The sequence below is a fragment of the Peromyscus eremicus genome, chromosome 5, assembly GCF_949786415.1.
Source record: "Peromyscus eremicus chromosome 5, PerEre_H2_v1, whole genome shotgun sequence".
NCBI lineage: Eukaryota > Metazoa > Chordata > Mammalia > Rodentia > Cricetidae > Peromyscus > Peromyscus eremicus.
In genome coordinates this window covers 96985035-97006470 of record NC_081420.1, presented here as the reverse complement: position 1 = coordinate 97006470, position 21436 = coordinate 96985035, and the positions used below count along the sequence as shown (strand labels likewise).

General features: G+C 44.7%; 1 protein-coding gene and 1 pseudogene across 1 annotated transcript in view; both read left to right on the top strand.

Moving 5' to 3' along the window:
• The first annotated feature begins 1355 nt into the window (after positions 1–1355).
• Positions 1356–1443, top strand: LOC131912165 (U2 spliceosomal RNA; annotated as a pseudogene).
• A 12235-nt stretch (positions 1444–13678) lies between these two features.
• The window catches only part of Pdpr (pyruvate dehydrogenase phosphatase regulatory subunit), a 43303-nt gene continuing 35545 nt past the window's right edge, over positions 13679–21436 (top strand). The window contains exon 1 of the mRNA XM_059263990.1: positions 13679–13887. The gene's annotated coding sequence lies outside the window, so the exon portion shown is untranslated. The remainder of the gene's footprint in view (positions 13888–21436) is intronic.

Here is a 21436-nt window from a genome sequence, read left to right as displayed (position 1 = left end):
AATTTCCCCCTTAAAATTTTTTAGCTTCATTTCCTGACCATTAATATATATTTGTTCCCACAGATTTCTAATCAATTAAAGGCTACAGACTGCTCCAATTGTGCTCTGCATGTCCCTAGCCCTGCACGATCCTGCAGAGCCTGGACAACAAATGAAAACAGTCTGCTCTTCCCAGATTCGGTCAACATTCCAGTCTTTGGGGCCCCAACAACACCCCAATGTCAGCACAAAGTAGTCTCGGATGATTTCAGCACCCCATCACTCATCTTTTGTCAGCAAAAAGGCTGGGATGTTAAGTTTCAGACCCAGGACATAACTTATTCATCACATCAAAGCTGGACCAGGCTGCCAGGTTATCCCAACTTCTCTCAGTCCCTACCTACTATAGGATAGGGCTTGCATACCCTGCCCTCTACCCTGAACTCTCCAGCCCAGGCGCTGGACTGCCCTTAAAATATTTTATCACTAATGTATAAATTCTTCCCAGTACTTTTGCCAGTTAGGTGGTATGAAGATCTTGCTATGAATGCATTGAAACAGGTTGCTACTGCCCTCTCACAGCCAAAATGGTTTATTCATTGCTTTGATTGCAATTTTGAGATCTATGTCAGCTTCAGCGACACCTACAGCTTTGGTTCAGCAGGTGCACACCGCTAATCACATGAACTCTTTGTCTAGAAATGTTTCATTAGCATTGGTAACTTAAGGAAAGATTGATTGAGAATTAGCAGATAGAGCTAGTGCTTTAGAAGAAGCCATTCTTTACATGGAGACTCAGATTCAAAATATTAAGACACACTTAACCACATTGTGTTGTGCGAACTGTAATTGATTTGTGTTACTATTCTGCCTTATGGCAGATCAGAGATGTACTGGGATCAGGTACAGCTACATCTACAAGATGTTTGGAATAGTTCTCAGCTTGCTATCAATATGGATGCTCTTCATTTTCAGATTAACGCCATCATTCTAAACTGCAGATATCCTCTGCAGAAGAGGTGGCTAGTTACTTCACTAATTTGGTCAAAAATTTTGTTTAAAATAATTCTTTATGGAGTTTTCTTATTAACTTGGGAATCATTGGAGGATTAATTATTCTACTTCTATTCCTTCTTCCAGTCATCTTCAGACACTTAGGATCCACAGTACACTCTACCCAAAGGGAGATTCACATGCTTCATTTAATAAACAAAAAGGGAGGAGATGCTGGTGGCCCTGTCAGAGGAGCAACTCTGAGTTTCACCTAAGGAGCTGCATAGATCTCAGTTCACGTTGATGATTAAGGAAAACAATTGAGTCCCAGGAGCCAGGTCGGCTTGAATTATTTTATTCTTAATGTTAAAAGATGCATTCACGTCGCTTCTCGGCCTTTGGGCTAAGATCAAGTGTAGTATCTGTCTTATCAGTTTAATATCTAAAAAAATTTTTTTTAAAAGATGCATTCGGGGGCTAGAGAGATGGCTCAGAGGTTAAGAGCACTGGCTGCTCTTCCAAAGGTCCTGAGTTCAATTCCCGGCACCCACATGGTGGCTCACAACCATCTGTAGTGAGGTCTGGTGCCCTCTTCTGGCCTGCTGGCATACTGTATACATAACAAGATGCATTCACAGGTTTTGGTGTGCATCATAGCTGAAAAAAAGCCTCAAAATAACTTCAGGTTAGATCAGATGTTTTGATAATGGTTTTGAGATGAAAAACCCTAGAAAACAATCTAAAGTTCACAAGGACACATAGCTGAGCTATAGATTCATTAGGTTAGGGTCAAAAATACAAAGCAACCCAACTGTTACTAGGATTGATTGGTGATCAAGGAAAATGATTATTTCTTTGTTCCCATTTCTGCCCTCAACCTCCTGTTATAAAAACTGTTGAAGAGTGGGTATGTACCTCAAAGGTTTAAAGTAGAGTTGACTGATTGTTTTCCACTCATAAAAGTTTAGGTTTCTGATTCCTTATAATATTACCTTTCAAGATAAATAATAAAGTGATTGTTCCTTTCTTTGTAACCTCAAAGAACAGTCTGCCAGTAAAAGAACTGGCTGAGAAAATACCGTTTGCTTATACTCTGTTAATCTATAGCAAGTTGCTTGGGTATGAATGTGCTTGGGTTCTTGGAGATAATTTGATTTTCACCTGTAATATGTAAAATGTTTAATCATGTAAGGGATAACAGGCTGTTATTTTCTTGTATTCATTGTAATCATTCACTTGAAAAACAGAATGTAAGCACATTGTAACTTCTATATTGCCTGAAGGATTGTGTTGGGGTATACAAGCTATAGAGGAAAAATAAAGAGGATGAATAAGGAAGAATAAAGATAGAGTTAGAAGGAAACCATCAAGTAGGAGAGAATTAGGAGGAAAACATCAAGAGAGACATAAGGGACATTTCTGGATAAAGATAAAAGAGAAAGGAGAATACAGAAGAAGAATTAAGAAGGAAATCATCGAGAGAGAGAGTGTGTCTTTTCCCTTACCCCTCAGATAATAAAGTCACAGCACACAACTCTGTGATTTCCCTTCGAGCCCTGTGCTGCTGGAGGCTGACCCCCCAGGCAGTGAAACTGCACAAAGTGTAGGATCTTGTTGTGGCATCCCTAACAAACAAATACGGTACTTACAAAAACGTCAGCTGGTATAGCAGGGGGATACTAAAGTTTTTCCTTTCTAAGATCAGAAATAGGGGCAGGCTCTTAGGATGAGGAGGCAAGAGGATTCTGAGTTCAAGGCCAGCAATACCTACATGAGACCTGGTCTTAAAAAAACAAAAAGCCGGGGCCGGGAAGATGTCCCAGTGGTGCTGTGGAATGATCTTTTTTTTTTTTTTTTGAGACAGGGTTTCTCTGTGTAGCTTTGCACATTTCCTGGATCTCGCTCTGTAGACCAGGCTGGCCTCGAACTCACAGAAATCTGCCTGCCTCTTGCCTCCCGAGTGCTGGGATTAAAGGCGTGCGCCACCACCGCCCCGCGGAATAATCTTTTTGTACACTGTGAAGGTGTGTCACTCTGATTTAATAAAAATCCAAATGGCAAATGGATAGGAAGGATTTCCAGGCACAGAGGACACCGGAGGAAGGGTGGAGCCTGGAAGAGACACAGAGGAAGGAGGAAAGCAGGACAGACAGATGCAGATGAGCTTAACGAGCCCCAGGCAGCACATAGATTAATAGAAGCAGGTTAATTTAAGTTATAAGAGCTAGCTAAAAAACAAGCCTAAGCTATTGGCCGAGATTTCATAATTAATAGTAAGTCTCTGAGTTGTGATTTGGGAGCTGGCGGGTGGGACAGAGAAAGCCTCGCTACACAGTGGTTAAGAAAATGGCTGCTTCCAGAGGTCCTGAGTTCAATTCCCAGCACCCACATGGTGGCTCACAACCATCTGTAATGAGATCGGGCACCCTCTTCTGTATACATAATAAATAAATAAATCTTTAAAAAAGAAAAGAAAAGAAAAGAAAATGGCTGCTCTCCAGAAGACGTGGGTTCCATTTCCAGCACCCACATGGTACCTCACGACCCTCTGTAACCCCAATTCCAGGGAATCCACTGCCCTCTTCTGGCCTCCATGGGCATCTGGACACACGTACATGCTGAGTTTTGTATTATTCAGCTGGATAGATTTGAGGAGAATTAGGATCATAGACTTCATTTTTTATGTTAAACTAGCCTAGGATGAGTTCTAGGTCAGTCTAGAACCCCTTATTGACTTGTCTTTTATGATTGTGAGGCAGCAGAGAGACGGGGAATAGTGAAGAGTTAGGCCGAGGAGTGTAGGGTGTTGCCTTTAATCTGCTGTGTAGCCCTGGCTGTCCTGGAACTTACTCTGTAGATGAGGCTGGCCTGAATTCAGAGATCCACCTGCCTCTGCCTCCCAAGTGCTGGGATTACAGGCGTGTGCCGCCACCACTGCCCGGCTAGTGTTTATTTTTAAGATTTATTAATTTGTTTGTTTGTTTCACTGTCTTGCCTGCATGAGTCCCTGCAGGCCAGAAGAGGGCACCAGATCTCATTACAGATGGTTGTGAGCCACCATGTGGTTGCTGGGAATTGAACTCAGGACCTCTGGAAGAGCAGCCAGTGCTCTTCACCTCTGAACCATCTCTCAGCCCCTAGTTTTTGTTGTTGTTGTTGTTGTTGTTGTTGTTGTTGTTGTTTTAATGTGTGTGTGGTACTTGGGATTAAACCTAGGGCCTTAAACTGCTTAGGCAAGTGTTTTAGCACCAAGCTACACTCTAGTTCCCACAGAATTGTGTGTGTGTGTGTGTGTGTGTGTGTGTGTGTGTGTGTGTGTGTATACAAGTGTGCAGATGCATGCAGAATCCAGAGGTCAATGTCAGGTCTCTCCCTCCATTGCTCTCCACCTTACTTATTTCTTGTGACTTTATTATTTATTTTAACATTTGATTTTATGTGTTTATTTGTTTTACTTACTGTGGGGGTTGGTTCATTTGGATATCAGAGGAGACCTTGTCAGAGTTGGTTCTCTCCTTCCACCTCTCCCTGGGTTCCAGGGATCAAAGCTAGGTTGCCAAGCCTTTCCCTGCTGTGCTGTTCTCACTGGCCACTCACATCTTTGCATTAAAGTGAGATTTCTTTATTATTTTTTTACTTATATGTGTTTGCCTGTGTGCCAACCACAAGTTTATGTGCACCACACGCACATCCCTGTGGAAGCCAGAGGGTGACTAATCCCTGACACTAGAGTTGCAGGCAGTTGTGAGCAGATTGATAATTGATGCTGGGAATAAAACCCAGGTCCTCTGCAAGAGCAATAAAAACTTAAAAAAATTTTTTGTATCAGCACATACTTTATCATCTCTCATTGGCAAGTCCATGCAGGCAGAATTACTTGATTGTGTGCCAGTCATATGTCTGTCTTGTTAAGAAACTTGATGAACTATTTTTCATATCAGTAGTATGTGAAAGCTTCAGTCCCCCTCATCCTTGCCATACTTGCTGTGGTCAATCTCTTTAACTTTAGTCATCATCTAATAGGCATGCATACTATATCATTGTTTATCCTGTACTTCCTTTCTTTTTAAAAATTATTTGGGGATTTCACATCAGGAACCCCAGTCACACTCACTTTCCAGTCCTCCCTGATCCACCCCCACCCTTGTGACCCCTCCCAAAAAAAACCAAGTCCAATTTATGTTGCCCACATTCTCACTGGAGCATGGTCAAACTCCTTAAGGATACTGAGTCCTTCTCCACCTGCATCCCCGCCACAAGCCACCAACTGTGGAGAGCTACACTTCAGCATCATTATCACAATTCTTATGAGTTCTCTTCAATGGCTTTCTGTTTAGGCTGTTACTTTTTTCGGGGGGGGGGTGAGATATTGCCACCTGGGGGACCAGCCTCCAGGCAGCACAGACTTGGGCGCGTACTAGACTTTTCTATCTGAGGGGGTTAGGGAAAAAGACACTCACACACTCTCTTGATGGTTTCCTTCAGACCTTTTCTTTATTCGTCTTTTGCATTCTCTATTCTTTATTTTCCTGGTGATTTCCTTCTCTCATTCCTGATGTTTTCCTTCTAAGTCTCTCAGTCCTGATGTTTTCCTTCTAGCCTATTTTAACTCTCTCTAATTCTTTTTCTTACAGCTTATATACTCCAGCAAAACCTTTCAGACAATATAAAAATTATAGTGTGGCCGGGCGGTGGTGGCGCACGCCTTTAATCCCAGCACTTGGGAGGCAGAGCCAGGCGGATCTCTGTGAGTTCGAGGCCAGCCTGGGCTACAAAGCGAGTTCCAGGAAAGGCGCAAAGCTACACAGAGAAACCCTGTCTCGAAAAAACAAAACAAAACAAAATTACAGTGTGGTTACTGTGGGGGACCAGCCCCCACTTTTATGGTCAGGGTACTCTTGAGCAGGGAGAAGTGGGGAATATTTAGATAGAAAGAGATACCTAGATGATCAGAGGAAAGATAGAAATACAGGAGGGCCTGGGTCAAAACCCACCAGCCCAGAACTTTATTCAAAAGGGCTTTTTATAACAATGCCAAGGGGTGAGGCAAAAAACCCTCTCCCTTACTAGATACTGCCAAGTGTAGACCCTTCCAAACACCTGGCATCCAGGCCCGTGGTCCAGTCATCCTCTTATGCAGCCCTGCTGGTAAAACAAGCTCAGATCTCACTAGGAAACCTCTGTGGCCTCCAACAGGTTACATTCTGTTTTTCAAGTGAATGATAACGATTAATACAAAACAAACAGTAAAAAACAGCATGTTTTCCATATCCCTTACATGATTAAACATTTTATGTATTACAGGGGAAAAACAAATTATCCCAAGAACCCACATACATTCACACCCAAGCAACTTGTTATAGATTAACTGTGTAGGCAAGCAAGATATTTTTCACAGTCAGGTCTTCTACTAGCAGGTTGCAGTTTTGCAGTTACAAAAAAGGGCCTTATTTTGAAAGGTAATCTTATAAGGAATCTTAAAGGAATCATAAACCTAAACTTTTATATATATGAAAAAGAATCAATCAGCTCTACTTTAAATCTTTGGGGTGCATACCCATTCATCAATGGCTTTTTTATGTCAGAAGATTGAGGGCAAAAATGGGTATAAGGAATTAATCATCACCTTTAGTCATCAACCAATCCTAGCATGAAAGGCATGTCAGCTAGTAATAATTGAGCTGCTTTGTTCTTGTTCCCTGACCTTAAAAATTTCCACATTTAACTATGTGCCTTTCTAAAACTTTAGATTAGCTTCTTGGAATTTTCACCTAAAAAATCTTTGACAAAAACATCTAGTCTAACTTTATTTTCAAAGCTTTGTTTCAGCTGTGACACACTCTGAAACCTGTTGAACACATCTCCCAACATTAAGGCTAAAAGAATTTAAGCTAGCTGGGCTAACTGGGACTCAATTGTTTTCCTTAAATTCATGTGTTGTAGTAGTGTGACACTTCCTTGTTTATATTTTTAATCATCAAAACTCTATTTAAATTAACATTATTATTATTATCATCAATTAGACAGTACAGCTTAGGAAGAGATCATCTTCATAATAATCCACAGGTGAAAATGCCCAGGAGAACAGGATATTTCCATGAGATAAACATACTACATTACAGGCAGTGGGGATCTCCCCACAGCTAGTCACACCATGCCGGATACCAGAGGAAGACAGCAGCAGCAAACACGTGAAGGCACAGCAGAAGCAAAAGACATTCTGGCGTCTGTGGTCTCGGGAGCCTTGCCTAGCTGAGATTCACCCATCAGGGAGTTTCCTCCTGGTGGGCTGACACCTTGAACTTCCTGCTGCCCCTCTGACATGGTCACCAGCTGTGGGGTAAAGGTTGTCACAGAAGCTGTCTATGTCTCTTTCTCAACTGTGAGTCTGCCATCACTGATGCTACTGAAAAACTCTTAACCCCTGAGTCATTTCTTCAGTTTCCACCTTACATTATAATGTGTGTGTGTGTGTGTGTGTGTGTGTGTGTGTGTAGTTTTTTGAGACAGGGTTTCTCTGTGTAGCCTTGGCTGTCCTGGAACTTGCTCTGTAGACCAGGCTGACCTCCAACTCAGAGATCTACCTGCCTCTGCCTCTAAGTGCTGGGATTAAAGGTGTGTACCACCATGCCTGGCCCATTTTCTAATTAAAAAATTTTTTTATTTTAATATATATGGGTGGAGCACTTGAGTGCCTGATACCTATGGAAGCCAAAAGAGGAAGTTAGATCACTTGGAGTTGGAGTTACAGATGCTTGTAAGCCTCCATATGGGAATTTAACCCAGGTCTGCAAAAACAGTCAGTGCTCTTAACCACTTAGCCATCTCTCCAGCTCTAATCACCTTAGTTTTTTAAGTCAGGGTCTCTCCCTGAACTTGGATCTTTCCAATTTGACTGGCTGGCTGGTGAGCTCCAGGAGTCTGCCTGTCTTTGCCTCCCCAATGCTGGAATCACTGGCACATGCCACCACACCTCTTTTTTTAAAATTGATTCTTTGGGAATTTCACATCGTGCACCCCAATGCTGTGAGTTGTGAGGATTAAATCTCATCCTCAGGCTTGCACGGCAAGCACTTTCCTGAGGAGCCCTCTCCTCAGCCTCCCTCTTCCAATATTAAAACAAACAAACAAACAAACAAACAAAACAGCCCGGTAGGGGTGGTGGTGTTGCTGGTGGCAGCAGTGCACGCCTTTAATCCCAGCATTTGGGAAACAGAGGCAGGTGGAGCTCTGAGTCGAGGCCAGCCTGGTCTACAGAGCAAGTCCCAGGACAGCCAGGGCTACACAGAGAAGCCCAGTCTCAAAGAACAAAACAAAACAAAACAAAACAAAACAAAACAAAACAAAACAACAACAACAGAAGCCAAGCATAGCTGGCAGGGCATTCTGTCATCCCAACACTTGACACTTGGGAAGTAGAGGCAGGAGGGTCAGAAATTTAAAGTCCTCTAACCTGGGCTACATGAGACCCTGTCTCCATGAAACAAAAAAAGTAATTCATGAATTGAGAAGGAGTTCCTAAATTTCACGTGGCTATGATGCCCAGGTGTTTGGTCAAATGCCAGTCTAGACACTATTTTAAAGGTACTCAAGTGTGACTGACATTTTAATTACCACACTTGGAACAGGGCAGTCACCCTCCACAGGGCCTTAACAGCACGACCAAGGCCTCTGGAAGATAAAGGCATTCTGCCCCCAGCTTTCCTCTGGACTTGAGATGACAAATTCAATTCTCCCCCAGGGCCCAGCCTGTTGGTCAGCCCAGCAGAGTCCAGATTTGCCAGCAACGACAGGAGCCAATTCCTTAATATAAATGTATCTTTCTCTTCCCCTCTCTATGTCCTTTGGTTCTGTTTCTCAGGAGATCTCCAGCTAATGCAGAGGCCTAGGCAACATAATCTCAAGAGCACACATAAGGGGAAGGCAACACGTGCATTCAGGTCCAGGTCAAGTCAATCCTGAAGTTAGGTTCATCTCCAACCTGGCTAAGGGATGCATCAGACATTGTGTACTGGGGGAAATGGTACATCATTGTTTTATTTTTATTTTTGGGGACAGGGTCTCACTAAGTCCAGCTATATACTGGAACTCCCTATATACACCAGACTGGACTTGAACTCATAGAGATCTACCTGCCTCTCCATCCCTAGTGCTGGCATTAAATGGATGAGTCACCATACCTGGCTTATTTTATTTTTATTAGTTTAAAATTTTTTTGTTTTATGTGCATGAGTGTTTTGTCTGCATGTATGTCTGTGCACCATTTGTGTGCCTAGTGCCTAAAGAGGCCAGAAGGGGGCGTGCCCTGGAACTAGAGTTACAGAAGGTTGGGAGCCACCATGTGAGTGCTGGGAATAGAACCTAGGTCCTCTAGATAGCAGCCAGTGCTCTTGACCATTAAGCTACTCCTCCAGCCTTTTTTTTTCCACCACCCGATTCCACCTTTTGTTTTTATTTTTGTGTGTATTTCTATGTGTGAATGTGAGCATTTGAATCCTACGGCATGTGTATGGAGGTCAGGAAACAACCTCCAGTGTCAATCTTTGTTTTCCAGCTTGTTTGAGACAGGGTTCCTTATTTTCAACACTGTGTATGCCAGGCTGGCTGGCCCATGAGTTTCTGAGGATTCTCCTGTCTCTGCCTCCTGTCTCTCGGTGGGAGTGCTGAGATTATAGAGATAGGCTTCTGTGTCTAGCTTATGTAGGTTCCGAGAATTTGGGCCCAGGTTCTCATGGTTATACAGCAAGACCTTGATAAAGTACTGAACCCTCTCCCCAGCTCCCTCCTCGTGTCTGTATGTCTCTCTGTGTGTGCTGGGGTCTCACTATTTAGTTATGACTGGTTGGTATTTAATATGTAGCTCAGGGTGGCCTCAAACTTACAGCAATACACTTGTCTCAGCCTCCCAAATGCCTGGATTACAGATGTACATGACCACACCCAGCTCATGTTTTGTTTTGTTTTCCTATGAATTGAACATAAGCCTCATGCTTGTTAGGGGAACTCTACCACTGAGCTATATTCTTAGTCTTCCCATCACTTTTTGTTGTTGGGTTCTTATGTTTTTGTTGTTGCTGTTTTCCACTCTTTATTTGAGACAGTCTCACTGAATTTCCCAGACTGGCTTTGAAATTGCAGTCTCTGGGCTTGGGATGTAGCTCAGTTGTTACAGTGTTTGTTGAGTATGCATTGGAACCCTGGGTGCAGTCCCCAGCACCACACAAAGGTGATGGCACACGCCTGTGATCCCAGTACTGCGGAGGTGCAGGCAGGAGGGTGAGTAGTTCAAGACCATCCTTCACTATAAAGCAAATCAGAAGCCAGTCCGGGCTACAAGAGACCTTGTCATCATGGCCCCTCCCCTCAACAGGAACAGGGAAACAAGTGTAGAACAACAATAACACAACTGCCGTCCTGTAGCCGCCTCCAGAGTTGCTGGGATTGCAGACGTGAACCATCGGTCCTCTACCATAGCAGTCACTCCGAGAGTTTATTAGTCTGATTTGGGATTCTAAGTAATCCTGACAGAGTCTACAGGGGGCCATGTTACTTCAATCCACGGTCCTCAGCGCCACCTAGTGGTCAGTCTGTGAAGTCATGGGCAGAAACAAGCCCCATCTGGTCTGTGAGGCAATTACAGTGAATCCTCCTCATGTTAAGATTGGCAAGCAATCTTTTTTTTTTTTTTTTTTCAAGACAGGGTTTTTTTTGTGTGTGTGTGTGTATTCCTGGCTGTCCTGGAACTCACTTTGTAGACCAGGCTGTCCTCAAACTCACAGAGATCCACCTGCCTCTGCCTCCTGAGTGTTCGGATTAAAGGCATGAGCTACTACTGCCCAGCTCAGGTTGTGAGCCACCATGTGGTTGCCGGGAATTGAACTCAGGATCTTTGGAAGAGCAGCCAGTGCTCTTAACAGATGAGCCATCTCTCCAGCTCTGAAGAAGGGCATCTTAAAATGAACATGACAAGAGTTATGAAATGAAACCTAGATGGCTGGAAGCAATACAAAATGTTAATACCACATTCAGAGCCGGCAGAAACGCTTAGTTACCCTGTGCACTCAGTCAGCTAGCCTCTTTTTGTTGTTTTCAAGACAGCTGTCCTGGAACTCACTATATGGATCAGGCCCTGAACTCACGGAGAGTCGCCTGCCTCTGCCACCCAAGTGCTGGGATCAAAGGTGCAAAAGCTTGTGCCACAACCACCCAGCTTAGTCAGATAGCCTCTTAATTCCATCTACTCAGCCATCTGGAATGTTCTCAATACCACATGCTAACTCTACACAGGAACAGAAGTGGGCTGAGGGGAAACACCACTCATAAGCACAAATAAATTACAGGACATTACAATAATTACAGCGCTACCTGATGCATACCAAGATTTGACCAGAGAGTTGAGTTAGCTAGAAAACTCTATAGTGAAATGAGCTGCATAGCTTTCTACTTCACTGTTCGGAGGAAGGGCAGACTGTGTGGGCTGTCCTGGAACTCTCTTTGTAGACCAGGCTTGCCTCACACTCACAGAGATCCACCTGCCTCTGCCTTCTGAGTGCTGGGATCAAAGGTGTGTACCACCACACCTGGCTTTCTTTCTTGTTCTTACTCTCTCCAGCGGCCTGACGTTTCAGAATGCGAGACACTAGAACCCACCTATGGCAAGAGGCTCTGACTGCAGTTCTTGGTATCCAGAGAACGTCCTGGCACGGATCTTTAGAAACAGGAGCTAAAAATATCTTCCTATTCTTGCAATCTCCGTATTTGACAAACAGATAAACAAGGATGCCGAATATGTTTGCAAAGGACAAAATGGTAAGTGCATCCAAACCTCCCAAGAAACATTTTCATGTAAAATATTTGATCTCCAAGGAATCTCAGCATAGAGAAGTCAGGAGCCACACCTCTGATGATTTATGGAAAAGGAGAAGGCAAACTATAAAGGTAGGACTAAGGCTGTCACACAGTGATAGTGACCTTGATTAGCATGTGTGAGGGCCTAGGATCAATCCCTTGGACCAGCAAAAACAGAACAAATAAATGGGGGAAAATCCACTTCAGTCCTCTTGAATGTACCCAGTATTGTGCTAGTGGTCATAAGAAATTACAAAGAACAAATCTTACCATTGACAATGCAAAGAGCTTTTAGATTTAGCAATTTTAATAGTTAATAACAGTTATGGGTGGGGGGACACACTTACTGCATGCGACACAATATATAACATAACACCTCATTGCATTCACTCTTTCCTGCAGCTAACTAGTTTTCTTCAAGTCTGTATGCCTGGAAATGGTATGAGGCAGATGGCTTACAAAAAAAAAAAAAAAAACAAAAAAAACAAAAAACAAAACCTTCCAGGTTCCCCCCAAATTGCATAAAAAACATTATCCCCAAATGTTTTTTTTTTTTTTTATCAGTCAGTGTCTTTTCATATTTTTGGACAGGCAGCATTAAATACTTAGCTAAAATGTGAAAGAATTCAATCTAGCAGGGGATTTCAAATGCCTTGAACTTTTTTGTTGTTGTTGTTGTTCAGAGCTAAGGACTGAACCCAGGGCCTTGTGCTTGCTAGGCAAACACTCCACCACTGAGCTAATCCCCAAACCCTTGAATTTTTATATATCAGGAGAACAAGGCAAGCTGGATGGGTGGTAAAGCCAGCCTACCATCCTAGCACTTGGGAGGTGGAGGCTGGTGGACCATTAGTTCAAAGTCATCTTCCGATACATAGTTTGAAGCCAGCCTAGGCTACATGAGACTTTGTCTTTGAAAACACATACATACACACCAATACAAATAAACTTAAATAAATAAATAAAACAAACAAATTTTAAAAAGAAAGGAACAGAGGAGAGTTGAGTCTTTCACTGTCAGATCTCGTCTGGGCAGTCTGGAAATTCACTGGCTAGTGAGTTGGGTATAAACCATGCAAGCTGTGGAGTGAATGGCATCATGGCAAGGAGATGCCTGCAGCCTTGCCACTAGGGGCAGAAGCCCCTCTATGGTCCAAGATGCACCATTTTTATTGCTATTGGTGCGAGGAAGGATATATTGGATGATGTGCCAGGCGCTGGTTGGAGGTGCCGAGAAGCTGCACCTGAGTAAGGTTTAGTAAGGTTCAGAGAGCCGAGGGCCGCGTTCCCATCAGTGTTAAGGCACGCAGCGGACACATAATATTTGAGGTAGTGATGATGTCTGTGAAGGAAAGAAAACTGGGTGATTTGACTGTGGGTCGGAGAGGATGGAAAGCAGATGTTTTCGAAGCTCGAGTAAACAATTGCCTCTTCCTCTCAAGCAGTAAGATTCGGCCTCGGAGGTCCGGCCAGGCCCGCAGAACCAACTTTGCGATGGTTTACAGAGAAAGGCTTTCAGCAACGTGCAGGGACAGAAAACAGCGCGACCAGCGGCACGAGATGTGGCTCTGGACTGTGGACCGATCGCAGCAGGACCGGGGCTCAGGCCTGGCGGCGGACGATCGCCCGAAGTGCCCACACTGGGCCGAGGCTGTGGTCTGGCTCCGAAGTCCGGGCTCTATGCAGAAACGCAGCTGGGCGGGAGGCCGGAGAGCGACGACCAGAGACACGCTCCCGCGCGGCGCCATCTTGACAGAGGGGGAGGCGTCGCGGGCGGGGCGGGGCCCGGCGAGACCCAAACAAGCCCACGTGCGGGCCGGACCGTCGCGGTGACGTCACGGTGCGTTGGCGCGCGCGCCGCCGGCCTTACCCTTGCCGCGGGGCCGTAAAGCGCGGAAGGTCGCGGGCCACTGCGGTCCCGGAACTTTCCGCTCCGCGTCCCGTCCCCTCCTCTCCCCATGCCCGGTCCCCCTTTCCGGCCCGCGCCGACCCGCTTCAGCCGTTGTGCTGCCCTTCACTTCCGCCGGGCGTTGCTGAACGCGCTGCCCGCACTTGCGGGCCCCTGAGGTAAGAAGGCGGCTACGACTTGCTGGTCCGGGCGGCCTTATCGTGCCGTGAACTCCCGCGTCCTCCACGCCCCTGTCCTCTGCGCTTTGGCCTCCGGCTCCCGGTTTTCCTCCTGGTCTCTGAGGCGGTGCGGTTGGGCGTCAGAATTTCAGTCAGCGGACCTGTGCAGATCTCGGGGGGACCCGCGCCGGCTGCCCCGGGCCTGCGCGCGGGCTCTCCCAGGACGGCTGGGCCTGGGGACTGGCTGCCGCTAGGACGGGCACGCACCTGCTGTCACAGCCAGCTGTGCTCCCCACATGTCTGCAGGTGGAATTGTTTTCCCGCCTAGAAATGTGCTGTTCGTGCTCTCAGAGACTGAATCAGGGCGGTGGGGTCTCCAGTGGGTGACTCGAGGGGACTGTTGTGTATGATACTGAGGTTCGGGTCCACGGTCTCCAAGCCCACTTTGAGCATTTCTGCAATCTTGCAGTCTCGATGTATAGGAATGGTGTGTGGTCGAGGGTCTAGTTGGAAAGGCATCCTTCAAGGGTCCGCTTTTGGGCGACAGGGACTTGTATCACTTTCTTTCTTTTTTTTTTTTTTGGTTTTTCGAGACAGGGTTTCTCTGTGTAGCTTTGTGCCTTTCCTGGAACTCACTTGGTAGCCCAGGCTGGCCTCGAACTCACTGAGATCCGCCTGGCTCTGCCTCCCGAGTGCTGGGATTAAAGGCGTGCGCCACCACGGCCCGGCTTGTATCATTTTCTTAAACTCTGTTGAGCATCGGGTGCATTTGTCGAAAAACACAGCATCCTCAACCCGCAGGATCAGACTGCAGAGGCAGATTCTGTTGCTGTTAAACTTGTCCTGGTGATTCCACCGAGTTCCGTGTGGGAGGTGCGTCAGGCTACATTCCGCTTTCATTTTTTTGACCTGTACCTCATCCTGTTACCAGAGGAAGAATTCAGGAGTTGTTAGAGCTGTCACTGGTTTTATTTGTCTTTTAAAGATAGGGTCTCACACTGTAGCCCAGGCTCACCTGGAACCTGGAGCATGCCTCCTGATTCAGCGTCTGGTGTGCTGGGATTACAGGTGGGGAGCATTACTCCAGGCTCGAGCTGTCTGTCTGTAAGATCTGAACAGAACCAGTTTGGGTTTTAAGGCTGTTTAGATGCTACTCTAACTAGTAGAAAGACACAGTTATTTTCACGAAAATATAAGAATTTTAAAACTTGCTGTCGTTTTATTTCGAATGAGTTTGACATCTTCAATGTCTGTTTTCCTGGCTTTACCCCCTTTTCCCATGGAACTTTGGTTTTGCTGCCAGATCTTCTGGAGTAAGATGCTCATACCTTCTCTTCCTGGTGTACTTTTATCTTTCTTAAGCTACTCCCTTTTTTTATTAATACATTTATGTATTATGAGTGTTTTGCCTACATGTATGATGTACGCACCACGTGCATGCTTGATGCCCACGAAAGTCAGAAGAGGGCATTGGATTCATGGGAATTGAAGTTACAGATGATTGTGACTCCCCGTGTGGGTGCTGGAAATTGAATCCAGGCCCTCTGCAAGAGCAAGAAGTGCTCTTAACTACTGAGACATCTCTCTAGCCCTCCTGTCCTGATGTACTTTAATCCCTAATGCCTTCATCTCTTCACTCTTGAAGGTTATGATGAGCATAAAGTCAACAGTCTTTGTCTTGGCCTTGTCAGACTGGGCATTGAACATGGTTTATTCTTCCCTGAAACTCCTGTTTGTTTTTTCTTTTCTTCCTTTCTTGCAGCATGAACATAGACTTAAGAAAGAGTGAGAAAATTCTGAAGGATGGGAGGGGTTCAAGGGAGGAATACTCATGTATTTTACCTTTGCAATTCTTTTCCCAGCTAGGGGATGAGCTGCTGATTCTGCCTCACAGCTCTTTAGTCTTTGCCTACCTGGATTTCTTTGAAATGCAGTTTGAGCAGGTTGTGATGGCCTACGCCTTTAGACCCAGCACTGGGGAGGCAGGGACAGGTGGATCTCTGTGAGGTCTAAGCTACCCTGGTTGACAAAGCAAGTTCTAGGCCACTGGCTACAAAGTGACACCCTGTCTCAAACAACAGCAGCAAAAACCAAAACAAGCAAACAAAGGAAAAAGAAAAGCAGTAGTATCAATCACGATAAGTGGTAGGCTCTGAAGCTAGATTTGCCAAGTTTAGTCTTGGATTATAGAGTGGTCACTTTATATCATTTTTATACTTTTATATATAGGTTTCCTAAAGGATACAGCACAAATTTTGTCTGCCCTGTCGGGTCGTACTTAGATTAGTTGAATAGTTGGGAGATGTCTTGCACATTGTAACCACTATCAGAGATCAAACCTCATGCTTGCCTAGCTGCCCTTTACCCTTTGAGCCATCTCCCCAAGCCCTCTGTGTGTTTACTGAGATAGGGTCTCGTTAAGTGTGAACTTGCTACATCTCCTAGGATGATCTTAAATTCCTTCTCTTTTTGCCTCTTACCTTCTCACTGCTGGGGTACAGTTGTCCACTGGCCTAGGAGTTCTATTTAATGAGGGAATGATCCTCTCTTTCTCTCTCCCCCTCTCCATTCCTCCCTCTTCTCTCTTTCTCTGCGTTCCTCCCCCTCCCCCTTTACAGCTTCGGAGTGCTGCTTTGATGTCAGTTGCCCATTTGTATTGCATTGTTTGATTTAGGCTTCCCACAACTATGTGAGATAGATATTTCTAGCCCGTATAACAGATAAGGAACCTGACACACAAAAACTTGCTTGAAGTCATACAGGTAATGAGATGTAAGGAGATTTAACACCTACATGTGCTTGCAGAACTTGGATTCCTCCACTGGATTGCTATATTACTCCTCCACTAAAATGCCTTACAGATAATTAGAGGATGAAAAGTTCTGTTCTGGGAGAAGTACAGAATGTCCCGGGAGAACACAGAAGACTCCCTTACCCAAATACACAATTATATAGGTGTGCAATAGGCTGTGTTCTGAAGAGATACCTTTGCTCAGCAGACAAGTGGCAGGAACTGTGCCAGTTAGAGAAACAGTGCACACAGGTCCCAGGCATGGAGGAGAAAGTTAAGCCTGACTTGTTTGAGGAGTAGTCTGCTCCAGCTTGGTGAGAGTTTGAGAGGCAAGAAGAGGAGTGAGGCCAGAGATAAACCACATAGTGAAAGGTGTTGCACTTTGTAGTAAGGAGCTTTGATTTTTCCCTGCAAGCGTCAGCCTGTCACTGGAAGGTTGTGAGAAGGGCTGTGAAATAAGATTTCCATTGTGGAAGGCTGATCGCTTACTTCTGTGTATGGATTTCGGTGTGTGAGAGTAAGGTGTTGACTAAAAAGTTGAAGCTATAAGCCTAAAAGCTTCCTCATATGACAGGGAAGGTCCTGAGGAATGATTGAGGAAGAGAGATGAGAAAGGGAGAAATCCAGGTGACACTCTGGATTCTGGTATGCAGAACCACTGGGGACACAGTGTAGGAAAGATGGAGGGTGAGGGAGGGGTGTTTGCGTTTGGATGTGCTAGTTTTCCCTGTGGGATCAAGTGGGCATGGCCATTCTGCACATGATAAACAGATCTGAAGCTCAGGTGCAGGATTCTTGGGTCAGGCCATGCATCATGGTGACATTTAAATCACCCTGGAGAAAGATAGGAAGGCTCAGGGTAGAAGACAGGTTCCAGCAAAGAGGTGTGGGCCAGGGACTATAGAAGTGAAACCAGGAACCTGTGTGCAAGTGGAAGAGTGATCTGTGGTCTTCTTCAACTATGCTCCAGTGTGATGATGTGAGAGATATATCCTCTGAAACCAGAAAATGGAGTGTTTTTGGTGAGAAGTGTCAGCACTATAGTAGGACCAAAGCCTGTTTTTTGTTGCAGGGGAGATGAGGATATTGGGGGTAGAGTATTTTCTGTTTATTAACTGTCAAGTGAAAGATAGGTTTTTGAAAGTTTCATTTATTTATTTATTTGAGACGGCATCTCACTACATAATGCTGGCTGGCCTGGAGCTTGCTATGTAGATCATGCTGGCTTAACTCTGTGCTTGGGTTAAAGGCATGGTACCACCATGCCCAGCAAGAATGTCCTATTTTTATTATTATTTATTTTGTTTTTTTTGAGACAGAGTTTCTCTGTCTAGCTTTGGAGACTGTCCTGGAACTCGCTTTGTAGACCAGGCTGGCCTCGAACTCACAGAGATCCTGCCTCTGCCTCCCTGAGTGCTAGGATTAAAGGTGCACACCACCACTGCCCGGTATGTCTTATTTTTAATGTAGTGTTGGTATGAAACACAAGGTCTCAAGTATTGGGCAATGGTGGTTCTGCCGCTCAACAAAATTTATTCACCCAAGATTTTTTTTCTTTTTTCTTTTTTTTTTTTTTTTTGAAAACAGGATCTCTCTACATAGCCTGGGTTGTCTTGGAACTCAATATGTAGACCAGGCTGGCTTCAAACAGAGATCCAGAGATCTGTCTGCCAGCACTCCCAGCCTCAAGAATAAGTTTTTGTTTAAAAAATTCAGCTGGGGATTGCAGAGATGGCTCAGTGGTTAAGAGCACTGACTGCTCTTCCAAAGTGCCTAGGTTCAATTCCCAGCACGCACATGGCAATAAAAGTCTGTAACTTCAGTTCCAATGGAATCTGGTGGCTTTTTTTTTTTTCTTCCTCGGGCACTGTACACATGTGTTGCACAAACAAATATGCAAGTAACACACTCATACACATAAAACAAAGAAACAGACAAACAAGCAAACTCAATGGTAGAACTAGGGTGGTGCACACCTGTAATTGACACTTTGGGATGTGTATGTAGGAAGATCAGGAGTTCAGGGTTATATGTGGCTGCACAGTCCAGGGTACTTAAGATTTTGTCTCAAGAACAAGGACAGATCTCAATGGCCATTGTCTAGTCACTAAGGTATGAGGAAATTGGAACTTGGGGCTTGGATGGTGGAAGACAGAATTCTAGGAAATTAGCACACACACTGGTATCAATGATTGTGATATGGGAACTCCTAGTTCCTTTCTGTATTTGAATTTTTACAAAATTCAAAATTTTTGTACAATTTCAAATTATTTGAAATAATTTTATGATGGGGCACTTTTGTCTCTTTTATTAGATTACCTAGTAGGAACTTGAGCATATTACCATGCTGAGGAGAAGGAGCAAATGGCAGGGAATCATTGATTGCAGGGTGTAAAAGAGGCCAATAGATTGCAGAGAAGGCAGGATGAAGGGGTTCTAACACTTGTGGAGAGACTCGACCTATTGAAGTTTTCAGGAATGAACTGGGAGAAACTTTCTGCTTAGGAAGGGAAGAAAGCAGGTATGTAGAAGGCTTAGAGAAGATCATGCTGTGGGCTCAGAACCCTGAGCAGAAATACTTATGGTTTTCCATGTCATGTCCTAGAGCTCGCACAAGCCTGTTAACCCGAGTCACAAAGGAGCAGGGGTGTCTTAGTTAGATTTCTATTGCTATAGTAAGACATCATGACGAAAAGCAACTTGGGGAGGAAGGGTTTATTTCATCTTACAAATCTCAGGTCCATCATCCTGGGAAGTGAGGGCAGAAACACAAGGCAGGAACTTGAAGGCAGGAGCAGACCATGGAGGAGTGCTGCTTATTGGTTTACTCACCATAGCTTGCTCACCCTGCTTTTTGTTTGTTTGTTTATTTGAGACAGGGTCTTTCTCTATATCCCTGGCTGTCCTGGAACTCATTCTGTAGACCAGGATGGCCTCAAACTCACAGAGACCCACATGCCTTTGCCTCCCAAATGCTGGGATTAAAGGCATGAGCCACAATGCCTGGCTGATCAACCTATTAAATAACCTAGAACCACCTGCCCAGGGCTGGCAACTGTCCACAGTTAGCTGGGCCCTCCCATATCAATCACCAATCAAGAAAATATATCATAGACCTACCCACAGATCAGTCTGGTAGGGACATTTTCTCAGTTGAGGTTCCCCCTACCCAAATGACTCTGGCTTGTGTCAAGCTGACATAAAACCAGCTAACACAAGGGTCTTTTCCAAGCATGACCAAGTGGTAATGGTTGATAATGGAATAGGGAGGACAGACAGTAGAACAGGGCTAAGATAATGTGTAGCATTGTCTTCTCCAGGGAGAGCTGTGTTTTCCTTTGGGACAGGAGGTGGAGAGAGTGTTAGTAAAAGGGTGTGTATTTAACTTGGAAATGTGGGCTAGAGAGCCCAGTGGAGAATTTGAGATGAGGTTGGGTTTATAGATGGAAACTGGTTGTGTGAAATTAGATTTCAGAACAACTACTCAAGTAGAGAAGTTTATATCTTTGTTATTATTTTTGTCTTGGAATTTTTTGAGATGTAGTTTTATGTAGCCCAGGCTGGTCTGCAATTCAAAATCTTCCTGCTTTAGCCTCTCAGGTGCTGGGTGATAGTTATGGGTCACTGCACCAGACCATGAACCTTGAGATAAAGCCTAACAGGAAGCCAGAAGTGATTTCTCTGTGCACCCTGTCTGCCCAGTTCTGAGTGCTAGAGAGATGGCCCAGTGGTTAAGAGCATCATTGGCTACTCTTCTAAGGTGCCCTGGTTTGATTCCCAGCACCCACATGGAGGCTCACAACCATCTGTAACTCCAGTCCCAGCAGATCTGACACCCTCTTCTAACCTCCTCAGGTACCATGTAAACATGTGGTGCATAGACATACATGCAGACAAAACATTGATTATATAAAAATAAAGCTAGGGACTGGAGAGATGGCTCAGTGGTTAAGAGCACTGGCTGCTCTTACAGAGGTCCCAAGTTCAATTCCCAGCAACCACATGGTGGCTCATGACCAACTGTAGTGATATCTGATGCCCTCTTCTGGCATACATTCCAGAACACTGTATACGTAATAAATAACTATATCTTTTTAAAAAAAAAAATCTAAAAGACATTTAAAAAAATGCAGTTCTGAGAGTCTTCTCTGATGGTGTGCATGTGTCGTTGGCCTTAGAGGACATGGACCAATGGAGAGTCTGTAAATCCAGATGCTGGTAATGGACGTGGTGGCAGCTTTACTAGCTGCTCTGATTACCACATATTTACCACTCTGTGTCTTAAGCTCTTTTTTTGTTTGTTTGTTTGTTTGTTTTGTTTTTTTGAGACAGGGTTTCTCTGTGTAGCTTTGGAGCCTGTCCTGGAACTCGCTCTGTAGACCAGGCTGGCCTCAAGCTCACAGAGATCCGCCTGAGTCTACCTCCAGAATGCTGGGATTAAAGGCATGCGCCACCACTGCCCAGTGTGTCTTAAGCTCTTTAATGCTAGCATAGTCTGCCAGAAGGTCAGCCTTTCGTTTCTTGAGAGTTAAACAGTTGTCTGTATTCCTGTTAGATTTTGTTGAAACTTTTTTCCTCCCAGCCAGTAAGTAACTTCTTGTATACTGGGCCACACCAGATCAAATATTCAGTCTCTTGTGGTTGGGTTCTTCCTTCAGGTCCTATTACCCAGCATTCACTTAATTCCTTATTGCCATTCTAAGCAGATATGATAGTCAGACCTGTTCTGTTGTATTTAGTGTGTGTGTTTCCTATGTC